Here is a 17,672-nt window from a genome sequence, read left to right on the forward strand (position 1 = left end):
GAGTCGGTGATGCCATCCAACCATCTCATCCTCTGTCGTCCCCTTCTCCTCCTGCCTTCAATCTTTCCCAGCATCAAGGTCTTTTCCAGTGAGTCAGCTCTTCGCATCAGGTGGCCAAAGTATTGCCCTGAAGAGGGGCTACCATCTTAGCTGACCTGTTCTAGAACGTTCTAGAAGACCCATACTCGATCTCAGACTCTTAGGATCAGGGGCTCTCTGTCTCATCTTTGAGCCTCTCACCTTCCCCAGCCCTCTCTCCCTCCCTTCCTCTCTCTCTTCGGGGGTGGGAGGGAAGCTTCAGCAGAGGCTTCAGGTTTGTAAAAGGAAAGCCAAGGACTTATTTAGGATCAAAAACATTTAAGCCAATGAGGAGGAAATGTGCTGCATGGTATTATTAGATTTACTCCCTAGGTGTGATCCGTTCTTGGTGAACAACATGCATTGCCTTCACCCTTGTGGGATGGTCGTCAGCCTCTTTCAGAGTCCACCTCAGCTCAACAGAAAGAGTCTTTTAACAAAGAGGGCATGCTCACCTGGGCTTGGTAAGCTGTTGACTTTATGGTGGGGGGGGGTGTTTTTTTTTTTGAAAAGAGCAAAGGAAAACTGGGAAAAAAATGTTTAATGAATGAACCTGTACAATTGTACTTGTTTGCGGTTACATTTTAATTATTTATTTGACCTTATTGCATCTGGCCTTACTTGCCCTGTGCGGGATCTTTCGTTGTGGCATACAGGAATTGGACTGGAGGGGTGGCTTAGGTGGTCTGCCCACCCCCTTGGTGGTGTGGAAGGTAGATGTGATCAGCACAACTCCAGAGGTGAGACTAAAATCGGAATCTGCCTCACATGTCTCTTCCTCATCCAGGGAGTGGTGGAGGGAGAAGATGTTTAACTTCTCACAGTAGGGATGTCATGAAGGACTGAGCTTGGGGTAGAGAGAAGATTCTAGGAGAGTTACCCCAAGTTTCCTTCTAAAAGAAAGCCTGGGAGAAAACCCAGGTGTCCTTGAATGAACTGAATGTTCAAACTGCCATGCAATTGCACACAGTTCACATGCTAGCAAGGTTATCCTCAAAATCCTCCAGGCTAGGCTTCAGCAGTATCTGAACCGAGAGCTATGGTGTTGGAGAAGTTTTTTTTCCAACTGTGGTGGAGGTGATGGAGTTCCAGTTGAGCTATTTCAAACCCTAAAAGATGATGCTGTGGAAGTGCTGCGTGCAATATGGCAGCAAATTTGGAAAACTCAGCAGTGGCCTCAGGACTGGAAAAGGTCCATTTTCATTCCAATCCCAAAGAAAGATAACACCAAAGAATGCTCAAACTACCGCACAATTGCACTCATCTCACACGCTAGTAAAGTAATGCTCAAAATTCTCCAAGCCAGGCTTCAGCAATATGTGAACCATGAACTTCCAGATGTTCAAGCTGGTTTTAGAAAAGGCAGAGGAACCAGAGATCAAATTGCCAACATCTGCTGGATCATTGAAAAAGCAAGAGAGTTCCAGAAAAACATCTATTTCTGCTTTCTTGACTATGCCAAAGCCTTTGACTGTGTGGATCACAATAAACTGGAAAATTCTGAAAGAGATAGGGATACCAGACCACCTGACCTGCCTCTTGAGAAATCTGTATGCAGGTCAGGAAGCAACAGTTAGAACTGGACATGGAACAACAGACTGGTTCCAAATAGGAAAAGGAGTATGTCAAGGCTGTATATTGTTACCCTGTTTATTTAACTTATATACAGAGTACATCATGAGAAACGCTGGGCTGGAAGAAGCACAAGCTGGAATCAAGATCGCTGGGAGAAATATCAATAACCTCAGATATGCAGATGACACCACCCTTATGGCAGAAAGTGAAGAAGAACTAAAGAACCTCTTGATGAAAGTGAAAGAGGAGACTGAAAAAGTTGGCTCAAAGCTCAACATTCAGAAAACGAAGATCATGGTATCCAGTCCCATCACTTCATGGCAAATAGATGGGGAAACAGTGGCTGACTTTATTTTTTTGGGCTCCAAAATCACTGCAGATGGTGACTGCAGCCATGAAATTAAAAGACACTTGCTCCTTGGAAGGAAGGTTATGACCAACCTAGATAGCATATTAAAAAGCAGAGACATTCCTTTGCCAACAAAGGTCCATCTAGTCAAGGCTATGGTTTTTCCAGTGGTCATGTATGGATTTGAGAGTTGGAATATAAAGAAAGCTGAGCTTCAAGGAATTGATGCTTTTGAACTGTGGTGTTGGAGAAGACTCTTGAGAGTCCCTTGGACAGCGAGGAGATCCAACTAGTCCATCCTAAAGGAGATCAGTCCTGGGTGTTCATTGGAGGTACTGATGTTGAAGCTGAAACTCCAATATTTTGGCCACCTGATGCGAAGAGCTGACTCATTTGAAAAGACCCTGATGCTGGGAAAGATTGAGGGCAGGAGGAGAAGGGGACGACAGAAGATGAGATGGTTGGATGGCATCATTGACACAATGGACATGAGTTTGGGTGGACTCCGGGAGTTGGTGATGGACAGGGAGGCCTGGTGTGCTGCGGTTCATGGGGTTGCAAAGAGTCAGACGCAACTGAGCGACTGAACTGAACTGAACTGATGGTGTTGCAGGACTCTTGAGACTCCCTTGGACAGCAAAGAGATCAAACCAGTCAATCCTAGGACATTCTGGGAGACCACTGTAAGTAAAAGATATCCTCAAGAAAGCTTCCCAAGTGGCACAGGGTAAAGAATCGGCCTGCTAGTGCAGACACAAAAATGCAGACCCAAAAGATGCAGGTTCAATCCTTGGGTTGGGAAGATCCCCTAGAGTAGGAAATGGCAACCTGCTCCAGTATTCTTGCCTGGAAAATTCCACGGACAGAGGAACTTGGAGGGATACAGTCCACGGGGTTGCAAAGAGTTGGACATGACTAAGCGACAAAGCACACACTCACACTAGAAAGCTATCAGAATGTCATGGTACAAAGCAGGCTTGCTTAACTATAAAGCCATAAATAAAAGCATGAGCTATGTCCCAGGCCATTAGGTGAACGAAAAATATCATCAGCCTTCTACTGATTTGAATAAGTGCTATGATAATCCTAGTTTGACCTTGGAGGGTCAGACACTCTCCTGCCCAACATGAAAAAGGAGCTAGTGATGTAAGCCTGATGTCAGTTCAAAGAAGGCAGTCCTTTCCCCTCCCCACTTTCCTTTGACTTTAAATTGTAGCCCACTTAATCTTTGGGGCAGAGCCACCTCACCTTCCTGCTTGCATCTCTTACAGGTGTCCTATATTAATAAATCTACTTCTTGCCTATCACCTTGCTTCTAGCTGAATTCCTTCTATGCTGAGACACAAAGAACCTGAGCTTCATTAAGTCCTGAAATCAAATGCATGGAAAACCAGGTTTTGGCCAGGTTTGAGTTCCTGCTGTGGGTGTTCAAGTCCCAACTGGATTTTGGCCAGGTTCAAGTCCCAATCTGAGGTGACTGGTTTCACTTCTCTGGATGAGGTAAGTCTCAAAAAACCTCAGTGACAAGGAGCAGCCTTCCAAGAAGTCCTTAGAAAAGCTAGTGAGTTGGAACATTTGTAGTAGAGTCATTTCTGGTTCTTCCCTGGTGGTCCACTTGTTAAGACTCCACACTTCCACTTGATTCCTAGCTGGGGAACTAAGATCCTGCATGCTAGGTGGCACAGCCAAAAAAAAAAAAAAGAGTTGACTCATTTCTATGCCACAGGCTAATTAAATGGACCAAAAGTCATGTCCCAGATACCACTACTTAATGAGCACAGATACCCACTTCTTAGAGAACACATTAAGTGTCATGGAAATAAAAGTCCTACGTGGACATTCCTTGGATGTTTAATTCTAGCTCATTTTGGTAAGGAATCTGAATCCAAAGCTCCAAATTGGTCTTCTTTAAGACATTAGATGTCCACCTCATGTTTTAGTTCTCAGTCTTCTAACATCTGAAATGGACTGGATAACATCTCCCAGAGTCAAGACTAGTTTATGATACCTGCTCACCTCCCAAAGTTATTTTAAGAGCCAAGCATGATGACTGTGTCAGCAGAAAGGTTATACGTGTCCAGTTGCTTGGGAAAGGAGTTTTTCAGCTCTTGGTCACTGAAAAGCTTTGCTCCAAATGAACTCCCCCCACTTATTTACTTCCTATCCTAGCCATTTGGGCTTCTTGTCATAGCTCACATCACTGGCTGCCAGCATCTTATTTATTTCTTTTCTCCCCAAGTTGGTGGACGTTCCAATGAGGCAGGGACATCTCCCTGCTGGCTTGCCTAATTCCAGCCTCAGCACCATGCCTGTTTAAGTGTTTCGGAAATTTTTGCTGTCATCAAGTTGTGTGTGTTAATTGCTCAGTCATATCCATCTCTTTGCGACCGCACAGGCTGTAGCTTGCCAGGCTTCTCTTATCTACGGGATTCTCCAAGGGAGTGGATTGCCATTCTCTCCTCCAGAGGATCTTCCTGACCCAGGGATCGAACCCTGGTCTCCTGCATTGTAGGCAGATTCTTTACCGTTTGAACGAAAGGGAAGTCCTATTTATCATCAAGTTACTGTTCTGTGTCCATGTGTCTGTAGGTAGAAATGTAACTGAAAGTGGGGTCTGGCTGCTTGCTGCTCAAAAGCCAATAAAGAAGTAAAGTTGGTTGGAAGGCAAGTTGGCTTTATTTTGCATGCTAGCAACTGGGAATAGGGGGAGGCTAACCTCCTGTCCCCCTCCCCCTCAACAATCTGTGGGCAAGAGCTTTTATAGATTGAGAGAGGGGGCTGCGTGCAGAAAAACACAGTCAGCTCTGACAGTCTTTTTTTAAGGTTTTTTAACACTACGTTTATTTATTTATTTTTGGTTGTGTGGGTCTCCGTTGCTTTGCACGGGCTTTCTCTAGTTGTGGCGAGTGGGTGCTACTCTTCCTTGTGGTGGGCGGGCCCCTCACTGGTGGCTTCTCTTAATTTGGAACACAGGGTCTAGGCACACAGGCTCAGCAGTTGTGGCGCACAGGGTTGCTTGCTCCACAGCACGTGGAGTCTTCAGCACTGGCGGGTGGATTCTTACCTACTGTACCACCAGAGAAGTCCTCTCATAGTCATCTTGAAATTGGTCATCAGTGATCAGACCAGCATCGTCTTGATTCTTTCAAGTACAATTAATCTTCAGTTCCAGGGTGAGTTTGTTCCCATTTTCTTGAGGTCTGTTCTTGGAATCATGGCAGTTTAAGTCATGGCCACAGTCTGGTCATCGTGTAGTTAACTTCGTCCACGCAGTGCAGGTTTTAATATCTGTAAGACAGTTCACAGAATATGGCTTAGAATGTTATCTATAGCCCTTGAGTAGGAACTAAGTCCTTGATTTTGCTTAATGACTAAACTATTATTGTTTTGTCCTGTTTGACTGCTTTTCTCTGCTTCTGCATTTTCTCACTTTCCGATTAAACTTATTCTTTGGTGAAAGTTTTTTTCCAGAGACAAAAGGCAGTCAGAGGACATCATGGGGAATGACCATAGAGTCCCACTCCATTTCAGAAATAAAGCCCTTTGTGAATGGCAACTTCTTTGTGAGCAATACAAAAGAATTATTGACATATGTACTTTGTAAAATGAAAAATCACTTTGCAGTAATGTACTCTGCTGAAGTATTTTGTAGACAGAAATATTGCTATCTGTTATGAAATACTTTGTAAACCACCCAGTGTTTATCTATGCTGTATCCTATGTACATAAGTAGAATCTTTGTAAATGTTAAAGTGCTTTGTAAGTTTAGAAGTACTTTAAAAAGTACAAAATGTTCTGTAAACAGCAAGAAATTCTGTGTACTGCAATATACTCTGTAAACATTACATAGGTTTTCTAAAGGCAAATTTTTTTTTAATGTGAAGTGATCCATACAAGTTGAATTGTTTTGTAATCATCAAGTGCTCTTAAAACTGTAAAATACTTTATAATTGGAAAGATGTAAATTGCTGTATGCTTTTGAATAATCAGATTATTTATAAGAGGCAAAGTCTTTTGCATATTGTAAAGTACTGAGCTCACTAAATAACAAAGTAATGTGTAGACAGCAGTGTGTTTGTCAGTGATAACTGGTTTATTAATATAGGATTTGTTCTTTATAAAATAATTTGTGACTTCCCTGGCGGTCCAGTAGATAAAACTCTACACTTCCACTGCAGGAGGGCATGGGTTCAATTCCTGGTCAGGGAACAAATATCCCACTTGCCTCGCAGGGTGGCCAAAGTTTTTTAAAAATTAAACAAATACTTTAAAAAATCAAATAATTTGAAATGGGATAGCTTTTGAAGGACATGACCACCACAGAAATGGTCTTAACTACTTTGAAGCATTTGACCCCAGGTGTCTAGAACATGCTTGGTACACACCAGAGGCTCAACAAGTGTTTCAGAGGTGAATGAATATTTTGTAAACTTTAAAGTATTTTGCAAACACTAGAACGATTTTAGGGAGAAGGCAATGGCACCCCACTCCAGTACTCTTGCCTGGAAAATGCCATGGATGGAGGAGCCTGGTAGGCTGCAGTCCATGGGGTCGCTAAGAGTCGGACACGACTGAGCGACTTCACTTTCACTTTTCACTTTCATGCGTTGGAGGAGGAAATGGCAACCCACTCCAGTATTCTTGCCTGGAGAATCCCAGGGATGGCAGGGCCTGGTGGGCTGCCGTCTGTGGGGTCGCACAGAGTCAGACACGACTGAAGCAACTTAGCAGCAGCAGAACGATTTTAAATATTACACCATAAAGTACATAGATTATAAAGTATGATGTTTCGATAATCAGCAAACTGTAGATTGTAAAGCATTTGGTTATTTTTTAACGCAGTTGGATATCTACAAGGCAGTGCTTGTTGTTCGTTGTTCATTTTTCAGTTGATCAGTCGTGTCTGACTCTTTGTGACCCATGGTCTGTAGCACGCCAGGCTTCCCTGTCCTTCACCATCTCCCAGAGCTTGCTCAAACTCATGTCCATCGAGTTGGTGATGCCATCCAACCATCTCATCCTGTCATCCCCTTCTCCTCCTGCCTTCAATCTTTCCCAGCATCAGGGTCTTTTCCAATGAGTTGGCTGCTCTTTGCATTAGGTGGCCAAAGTATTGGAGCTTCAGCTTCAGCATCAGTCCTTCCAATGAATATTCAGGACTGATTTCCTTTAAGATTGACTGGTTGGATCTCCTTGCTATCCAAGGGACTCTCAAGAGTCTTCTCCAACACCACAGTTCAAAAGCATCAATTCTTAAGTGTTCAGCCTTCTTTATGGTCCAACTCTCACATCCATACATGACTACTGGAAAAACCATAGCTTTGACTAGATGGACCTTTGCTGTAATGCTTGACATTTTAAGATACATGGTATGCTGACATGTACTTGGAAAAGACAAACTTATTTTAATAATGCCTTCAAAATAATAAAGTATTTTGTATACGAAAAACTGTGATTTGAACTGCAAATTACTGCATCCCTTTAAAGTATTTTTCATAATGTAATTAATTATTGGGGGCTTCGATGGGTCTTCGTTGCTGCATGTGAGCTTTCTCTGGTTGCGGAGAGCTGGAGCTGCTCTCTTGTAGTGTCCAGGCTTCTCATTGTGGTGGCTTCTCTTGTGGACAGGCTTTGGGCACTTGAACTTCAGTAGTTGTAGCACACAGGCTCAGTAGTTGTGATGTACAGGCTTAGTTGCACCGCGGCATGTAGAAGTTTCCCAGACCAGGCATCAAACCCATGTCCCCTCTGTTGGCAGGCAGATTCTCATCCACTGTGCCATCAGGGAAGTCCTCTTATAAAGTATTTTATAACGGAACAGTTTGTAATACATGTGCAGTAGGATTCCATTTATAGGAAACTTCCAGAATAGACAAAAAAACACACCAGTGGCTAGAGGGAAGGAAGAGTGGTGAGTTACCTGATAAGGGGACAAAGTTTCCTTTTGGGGTGATTAAAATGTTTTGGAAGAAAAAGATGATGGTGCAGAGCATAGTGATTGGACTCAAGGCCATGGAACTGTTTAAAGTGGTTAAACATTAATTTTATAATACATGAATTTTACCTAAGAGAGAGAGAGAGAGAGAGCAAGGGAGCACAGATAGCCATTGGCCAGAAAGAACAGAATTTTATTTTGGTCTCACTGGTTTTGGAGGATAAAATCAGAGAGGGGAGGAAGATACACAGCATAGAAGTTGAGGGCTGAACTAGCCATGTCAATTCAAGGTAGGAGGAGGAGGGCAGGGGTGTGCGGAGCAGATGGAGACAAGGATGGGAGGCAGGAGATCTGGTACTGATGCTGCTGTTCTGGGCAAGCTTGGGTCTAAATCTTGTTGTCCTCCTTTTGGGCCTCAGTTTTCCTAACTGTGCTGGGGGGTTTGGTGGTGACACTAAGATATTGCAGGTATTTCTTGACGCTGAAATATCCTCAGTTAACAGTGCAGACCATCTGGGGATGAGGGTGACTAAGCAGGTTGGAGGTGATGGGGAGACCACAGAAGGGACTTTCCACAGGAGAGAGTGAGCAGGGAGGAGTCAGGAGCCTGCACGCCTTAATTCTGGACAGAGGGAGGGGCTGGAGGCAAAGACTCCAAGGGGATCTGAGCCTCTTCTTGCCTTCCCCCTCCCCTGCAAGGCAGGAAGCTGAGCTGGAACACAGGGGGTGGTCGCACTGCCCCTATCTCTCGGCATGAGGTTGATGTCTTCCAGGCCTTGGGAGACCCCAAGGAGAAGTTCTGCAGCAGAGAGGTCAAGAAGAGGAAGAGCTCTGAGCGGGCCAAGCTCTCACCTAGACAGAGGCGTTTTCCTGCAGGTGTAAGGGAGAGGGTGTCAATGGAGGGGGATCCCTGGAAAACATGTGGCTGCCCCACCTCCACAGTCCTGAAATATGTGCATGCTCATTTACATAGATTTGCAGGCAAAGTACTTGCAATCCTATCCTTGTCCTCAGTACCAACACCAGTGTGTGTTGCGGCGGGGGGAGTGGGGGTGTATGTGCCAGTGCATGCAGGGGTGTGTCTGTAAGTTCTACTTCAGTTCTGCCTCTTCTCAGCCTATCCCATACAGATCTAGAAAGTTGTGTGCCTCTATATATTAATTATAATCTCAACTAAGCCAATTTATGAGAAAATGGGAAAACAGTGGAGAAATCTCTGGCAGCGTGCCCTGGCTATGAGGTACAGGGGAACTGAAATCTCTGGCCTGTCCTGAAGTGGGTGGGCACTTGGCTGTACAAATGGTGACCTACTTCTAATCAGTGGATAAACTGCCTTTGCTCTAAGCTTCTTAGTGTCCGCACTCTTCTGGTCACTTCGACCCTCCTCCCAGCCCCCTGGTCCTGCCCAACATCAGCAGGCAACAGTCAGCCTCCCAGACCCAGTCCCCACATCCCAACCCATGGAGCTTCTGACTGCTCATGCCCACATCATGCTTGATAAGTACCCTTGAATAGTGCCCTGCTCACTCTTGAGCCTCATTTTCTATCATAACACTCACTCATGTCTTCCTGGAAGGTGAAGTCAACCATCACAAAAGTGCCCATGTAGGTGGGGCCCTGAATATCCACAACTGACTTCAGCACAGGCTGTGTCCACTGGAATAACCAAGAGAGGGACCAGTGTGTGCTTGGGCCGGGCCACAGTTTGGATTGTATCCTGTTGACCCGCAGTCTCAGTGGGAAGGAAGGGATCCCAGAGAGCTGCCTTGTGTGTGTGGCCAAGTTCATCACAGCTCATAAGTAGTCACAGCACATCTCTGGAGGCATAGACGTCTCTGGCACATTGAACTTGGATGGGACTTGCTTTGTCCAGTGACCTGAGGACTAAACAGGTGCATGTTATTCTGTTTTCCTTGTTTCTATGTGTGTCTGGATAGAGTTCCCACTAGCTCCATTTCTACACGATTGTGATGACCTGGGATGGGGAGCATATTGCCTGAGCAGAAAAATAAACTTTTGACTTTTAGTTCTTGAGATATTAAGCATATTTATCATAGCTTAGCTGTGCCCTGACCTACATAGACCATGACTTCCTACTGGGTCTTCAGCAAGCCCTCTGCCCTCCTGGGCCTCTCTGTTCCAATTCTACGAGAGAGAGAGATTCAAGACTCAGGCACTGACTGTTTCTTTAAGAGGTCAAAGGAGAAAAACAATTTGATCACTTGACAGGAGCTGAAAAAATTATCGAGAATACTCAATGCGAGTATTAAATTAAAATTTTAAGAAGAACTTGTAAAATGGGGAGAAGAAAGATATTTCCTTTGGTAGAGTAGTCATAAAATATCTGGAATAGGCAATAGCCAGCATTCAGCTTCATAGAGAAAATAAAAATACTCTCAAAGTTAGGACTTGGACAAGATTGCTCACTATCAGTGCTATTACATTACATGATTCCAGAAGTGCTAGCCCCTGATATTAGGGAAAACATGACATGACATATGGCTTTAGCATAAGAAATAATTAAGTCATAACATTATCATTTACAGATGCTAACACCAGTTATTAGAAAAACCCAAGAGAATAAAGGAAACACTGTTCGTTATGAAAGTAATACAAAGAATTTGTTCAGTTATGACAGAAATAAACACCCCAAAAGCTCAGTGGATTTCTGATATACTTATTAAAACAATTAAAATTAATTAATTTTTTTTTTTAAAGTAGATATTTCTTTTAATGGTACTAGTTAAACATCATGTTAATATCATTTAAGAAAACATCTACTTTGTGTGTGAATGGTGGTGTGAGAGTGTACATGAGGACTGCTGTTGTATACCTACACAGGTCACTTTCTGAAAAATGACTTTTATTATCAAGACTGTTGTATACCTGAGAAGCTACTGTATGGAGGAAATAACTAAGCCTTGTTCAGTTGCTAAGCCGTGTCTGACTCTTCGTGACCCCATGAACTGCAGCATGCCAGAGCAGCATGCCAGACTTCCCTGTCCATCACTGTCTCCCCGAGTCTGCTCAAACTCACGTCCACTGAGTCGGTGATTCCATCCAACCATCTCATCCTCTGTCTTCCCCTTCTCCTGCCCTCAATCTTTCCCAGGATCAGAGTCTTTTCTCCAATGAGTCAGCTCTTCATATCAGGTGGCCAAAGTATTGGGAGTTTCAGCTTCAGCATCAGTTCTTCCAATGAATATTCAGAGTTGATTTCCTTTAGGATTGACTGGTTTGATCTCCATGCTGTCCAAGGGACTCTCCAGACTCATCTCCAACACCACAGTTCAAAAAAGCATCAATTCTTTGGTGCTCACCCTTCTTTATGGTCCAACTCTCACATCCATACTTTGACTACTTGGAAAAACTGTAGCTTTGACTGTATGGACATTCGTTGGCAAAGTGATGTCTCTGCTTTTTAACAGGCTGTCTAGTTTTGTCATAGCTTTCCTTCCAAGGTACAAGCCCCAACTAAGCCTTGTTGCTGCTGCTGCTGCTAAGTCGCTTCAGTCGTGTCCGACTCTGTGCGACCCCATAGACGGCAACCCACCAGGCTTCCCCGTCCTTGGGATTCTCCAGGCAAGAACACTGGAGTGGGTTGCCATTTCCTTCTCCAATGCATGAAAGTGAAAAGTCAAAGTGAAGTCACCCAGTCGTGTCCGACTCTTTGGGACCCCATGGACTGCAGCCTACCAGGCTCCTCTGTCCATGGGATTTTCCAGGCAAGAGTACTGGAGTGGGGTGCATTGCCTTCTCCAACTAAGCCTTAGGAGGTGGGTAATCCTGGATTCTAAGTCTAATTCTATTAACTAAGTAACATAACCTCCAAAGAACTAGTGAAAAGTTAATGTAATTAATAATGATTACTACTTGCATACCTCTTCCTTTCAGTTTTCCTTTGGGGACACACAAAGCAATTTCATTTAACAAATATTTACAAATGCACTTACTATTGTGTAAGACCTTGTGATTAGAGACTGTAGGAGATACAGAGATTACAGCTGTTGTCCTCGTGATATTTACATCTTGAGAGGTTAGGATAAGGAAATATGTGCATTTTTTTAAAATCTTTCAGCCAAACTGCGTGGCATGTGGGATCTTAGTTCCCCAATGAGGGATTGAACTCACGCCCCCTGAACTAGCAGTGCAGAGTCTTAACCACTGGACCACCAGTGAAGTCCCTGTACGTGATGTTTAAACTTAAGAGATCCCATATCGCACTGAACATCCTTACTTAGTCACTTATCACTATAATGGAATCTCCTGGAATGCAAGAAGTTACACGTAGTGCTATCCTTGGGATTTAGTGAGCATGCAAACATAGGGGAAAGGTAAAAAGGAAGGGAGAAAGCAATCCAAGGAAACATACAGATTCATAAATTCTGCTACGTGCATCTTACTTCCAAAATACAAGAAGTTATTTAAGGTGCTTTTTTTACAGCAAGCATGAAAAGGTAAGTAGTAGAAGGATTATATTTTTAAAAAGCTTTTTCAAACCCATGATTTAAAGGAAAGCATTTTTCCAATAAATTATATTCCATTAAATAAATCAATACCTCGAGGTTTTACTAACATAAGCTAATTTAAAATAAAAACATAGCAGGGACCTAAAATACTGCTGGCATGATGCTCTACTTCAGCGGTGGACAAACTAAAACGTGATGGATTTTTCTGTATACCTGCAAGATAAGAATGGTTTTACATTTTGAAAGAGTTGTAAAAACAACAGCAGCCAAGAATATAGAACTGCATAGGTGGCCAGCAATGCTTAAAGTATTTACTCTCTGTTCCGTGACAGAAAGCTTGTCAACTCCCACTCTGTCTCACAATGGAATTTTGAGTCTCTCATTAAATTAAATACTTGATACTTCCATATTTACATTTAAGACAATTATATGATGGCTTTCTCTACCCCCTAGCCAGTTGTCTATTTCCTTACTAGCCATTTTCTTCACATACGGGTAGCTTCATAAATATCAATTACAATATACTGGGATGGCAAGGAAAAAAAGAAAAAAAACTATAGAGACCGAACCACATCTTCTGTTTAATAACAAGCATCCTAGCACAAGCATTTTTCCAACAATGAGTTCAAGTTTTGCAATGGAATAGTAAATTGGGCCTACATTGACCAGAACCCATGACTTAGGCCAACTTCTCCATCCATGAATATAAAATGTGGAGGAGAGGAGACAGTTCCCAGTACTAAATCAATAAGCTGATTAATAATAGGCTGGAATAATATTCACCTAGCTTTAATGACAAGGTTAAAACAGGTAAGAGATGGTGACTTAGAGCTAAATTCAATAAATGCGTGGGACATTTGTGGATTTAACACTAAGTTCTTCATCACTTGTATTATATGACATGAAGTCAAGAAGGGTTAGTGATACTGTCAACAATAAAGTGAAAAGAGAGAACATTTATGCTCAAAACATCAAGAGTAAAAGAGTGCACTCTAACAACATTACAGGAGTATTCAGAAAATCTGGAAAGCAGAACAAATCTACCGGATTAACACATCAGAAAGAAGAACGAAGCTTTCATTTCAGCACAACCAGTAACATGTGATACAGGGCACACAATACTAAAAATCATCTTTCAAAACAATCAACCCAAGAATAAAACCACCGCTCTTCCTACACTAGAATGGAAAAGGCATAAGCCTACTTTCCTTCAACTATCAAAACCTGAAAAGCTTTTGACTCAAAACAGAGGTCTTTATTCTTCCCAAATAATTAAACATTCTGCAGAAGAAATCATACTACACACTCTTTAGAAAGATGGAGTTAAGTCTTAAGGGGTGGGGGGAATCATTTTAAGGACTACATTACAGAGACTCTATAGAGTTTGACAAAAAGTTTTATTTTTAAGGAGAGGTCTCTAATCAATACAATCTTGATACATTGCAGGTTGATACATGTGTCTCAAATGAGAAACTAATTAGAAATGCAAATTTCAGGACAAACTTTTTAAGTCAACTCTAAATCCCCAAAATGCAAACCTACAATCTTCAGATTTTGAATATATTCAATATATTTTTTTTTAAGTATCAATGTACTTAAAATTCTCTTAACTGCCTATCTTTATGTAATGGTTTTACTGCAATTTCTAAGAATGAAATTAGCATTGTAACAGTAATTACAATACCAATTACTTAACATGAGAAAAACCAGCCCTGAAAAAGTAGCTTCTGAAGCCACTGGTATGTACTACAGGAGCGCTAATTCACGCACAGGACTTATTAAGTATTTCTACAGCACATTTATATCTGCCAAGTGCTTCATAATCACTTTTATTAGCTGTTTCTAGTCCAAAGCAATCCATGAAAAACTTTACAGAAGAGGAACCTAGGCTCAGAGAGGAACCAAAGAAAACCAATTTTACTGTGGAGGAAATAACACCATTCTCTTACGCCTGATCCTTCTAACCATCTTTCATCTGCAGAATGAATTTTGCAAAAATCAGTTATTGATAAATGTTGAAAAACAGAAAGGAAAAATTGAATGCTCTGGAACAAACCGTTAGACTTGAAACTAACTACTATCTTTCATTATACAGACATACTATAAGGAAGTAAAATTCTGTCAAATGCCAAGGTTAAAGTGAAGTTATTTTTCACAGTTGCTAAAAACAAAAACAAAAGTAATCAAAGCAGCTCATCTAACAATTTTAAAGTCAGGTTCTGTAATAAGGAGTCAGCATCTATTACCAAAAAAGTAGAACCCAACAAAAAACAGTGTGTGTGAGGAGGAAGTTCTGGAAGGAGTCAGAATCTGCTGCTTAACCCACTCGGTCAACGTATCTCTCCGAAGATAAAGGTTATAACCAGAACTTGTGGTTTAATCAGTGCATATCTCAGCACCAGCAATGGATCCCATCCAATGTTTTGGAAGAGAAAAACTTGAGCCAGCGCTAGATGTGGAGGAAAGTTCCTTCCTCGGTCCATTTAAACATTCCCCATTTCTTTTATCTCTGTCACATCTTAATGAGAAGAAGGGAAGGAAAAAAAAAATTGTACGCTCACCCAGAGCAGTCTGCCCGCGGAGTTGTCAGGACCCCAGGTCTCTCCATGAGAGCCCGTAAAACCCAATTCCCTAATTAGAGCCCGTCCAGCTCAGTCCCAGCCGGTAAATCAAGCGCTCTTCCTCACCGCCCCCTCCCTCCTATCTCCCGGGGCCAATTCCGTGACCCACATCCCTACATCCTGCGCAGAGCCCCAAACTCTGCAGCCCCACTAGACTTCCGCCCCGGTGGCTCCCCAGTTAACCTCCCCCAGCCCCCACCCCATCTTTGTCTCGCAACCCCAAACACACCACCTCAACGTTCCCCCCCGACTCCCAACCGCAGCCCTTCCCCCTCCGCCGACCCCCGTCCTCCTGATCTCCTCCCTACCCCCACACCCCCCAGCCCTCGGCCCCGTCACCCCGGCTCCTCGCCTCCCCAGCCTCGCACGACCCGTCCCCTCCCCCAGCTTCCTCCGTCCCTTCCTTCCCCTCCCTCAGCCCCTCCGCCCACGCCCACCCCTGCTCCCGCGGGTCCTCCGCAGGGCCTTTCACCTTGTCCATGAGCTTCCAGCACTTCTCCACCATCTTCTTGTCCACGGTCCCCGGCGGGTGGGGGCTGAGGTGGTGGTGGTGGTGGTGGTGCGGCTGGAAGGCGTCCTTCATGAGCCCGATCAGGCCGCCGGAGCCCCCGGAGCCGCCCTAAAATGTTCTTAAAAGAGTGTTTCTGGACTGAAGTGTGTGCTCCCAAAATTTATTTGTTACAGTCCTAACACCCACGGTGATATTTTCTGAAGGGACCTTGGAAGATAACTAAGTTTAAGTGAGCTGGTTAGGGTGGGGCTTCCTTGAGAGGAGAGGATTCTTGTAAGAAGAGGAAGTGATACCAGAGCCCTCACTCTGCCATGTGAGGCCACAGCAAGATGGCGGCCGTGTGCAAGCCAGGAAGACCAGAACCTGACCATGCTGGCACTCTGATCGCGGACTTGTGGCTTCCAGAACCATGAGAAAATAATTTTTTTGTTAAACCATCCAGTCTATGGCATTTTGTTACAGCAGTCCATAGCCCAACCTGACAAAGAGGCTCTACAAACAATAGCCACAATCTCCTCCCATGTTTCCTAGCAATAAATTTAGCAAGAAATACACAAAACCTAGCTAAAAAGTTCAAGATGCCTCCAATGATATGAGAAGGACTAAATGGACGCACTATCTTTTGTCTAGGATATATTCAACATGTAGACTTGTCAAAGCTATGTGAATCAAATTACAAGTTTAGGTTAACCTTAATAAAATCCCAGTGGAATTTTGTTTGAGACTTTGACAAAATGATTCTAAACTATGCTTGGAAAAAAATAAAACATGTTACAGGAACAAAGAAGAGCAATGGTACCTGTAAAATATTAAAACACATTGTACAGATAGAATAATTCAAATAATATTGTATAGCTGGAAAAGGCAGATTAGACAGTCAATGTGAATATGCATCATCATAAAAAACAAACAGAAATAGACCTAAGGAGATTAAACATTTTAAATATAAATTTCAAATAGTAGCTAAAAATTGAATCATTTGATAGGTGATGGATTGCGGGTAACTGCAAAGTTCTGGGAGTAAATATTCCTTAATTACTCCTGGATCTCATTCTAAACTGGCTTGTATTTTAAATATGAAACTAGCTAACAAGAAGTAAATCAATCAATTTTTCTTCTTTCTTTTCCTTTCTGTCCCTTTGTTTCTTTTAACTGTTCTTTCAGCTACTTACCCATTATCTATCTATCTATCTCACATACCTTAAAAGTGAAAGTCACTCCGTGGTGTCCGACTCTGCAACCTCATGGACTATACAGCCCATATAATTCTCCAGGCCAGAATACTGGAGTGGGTAGCCGTTCCCTTCTCCAGGGGATCTTCCCAATCCAGGGATTGAACCCAGATCACGTACCTTGCATATGTGTAAATATTGAAAATATTTTTAAAGGACATTCTCTGTAGTATTAATAGGTCTGATTTAGCAGTGACTTAAAGGCTATTTTTAATGCCAACTTTTTACTTTACATCCTTATTTGTGTAAGTTAGAAGAAAAATGGCTATTTTAATTTTGAAAGAAAAACTGTAAACACTTTTCCTCATTGTTGGGACATAGCAGGTGCTTGATAATGGATCATTTATTTGTCTGTTCTGTGTGTTCAACTGTGTGTCTGTGTCTCTCACTTTATCTCTATCACTGAGTCTCCATCTTTCTCCCTCATCATACCTCATCCCTTTCTTCCCCCGCCCCCTCACCACCCCCCGCTATCCTTGTCTCTTTAGATGTCTTGCTTTCTCTGTCTTTCAAAATCTCATCTTTTGCTGAAACGTGTTTGGGCCTGAACTGAGTCAGAAAGACACACAGAGCGGGAGTGAAGAGGTATTCCCTTGGGGGAGAAAGAGCATGGCTTACCCATGGAGAATGGAATGAAGACTTCTAACTTTCTAAAGTTGCCCTGAGCATCCAGGAAATGGCCAGGGTAGAAGGCATCTGGCTTCTCAAAGTGGTGTGGATCATGGAGGGCAGAACTCAGGATGGGATACATGGTAATGCCCTAAAAGGATGTTAAAGACGAGTGGACCCAAATGACCATCAACAAAGAGTGACTGAATCCATTATGATGCCTCCACAGCTGATAATTAGCTTCACTCACCGTGTGGCTCTATAGTTGGTGGCAGGAATGTTGAAATGACTCT

General features: G+C 42.9%; 2 long non-coding RNA genes across 2 annotated transcripts; both read right to left on the reverse strand.

Moving 5' to 3' along the window:
- Positions 1-601: 601 nt before the first annotated feature.
- On the reverse strand, positions 602-16,038 carry LOC112442318 (uncharacterized). Its single transcript, XR_003030398.2, has 2 exons — positions 15,500-16,038; positions 602-5,290 (listed from the first exon to the last, which is right to left on the reverse strand). It is a non-coding gene; the product is annotated as an uncharacterized lncRNA (long non-coding RNA).
- On the reverse strand, positions 5,302-14,652 carry LOC132342851 (uncharacterized). The gene is made up of 3 exons (XR_009491398.1): positions 10,975-14,652; positions 9,497-9,821; positions 5,302-8,807 (listed from the first exon to the last, which is right to left on the reverse strand). It is a non-coding gene; the product is annotated as an uncharacterized lncRNA (long non-coding RNA).
- Positions 16,039-17,672: the final 1,634 nt, after the last annotated feature.

Source organism: Bos taurus, chromosome 18 (assembly GCF_002263795.3).
Source record: "Bos taurus isolate L1 Dominette 01449 registration number 42190680 breed Hereford chromosome 18, ARS-UCD2.0, whole genome shotgun sequence".
Taxonomy (NCBI): domain Eukaryota; kingdom Metazoa; phylum Chordata; class Mammalia; order Artiodactyla; family Bovidae; genus Bos; species Bos taurus.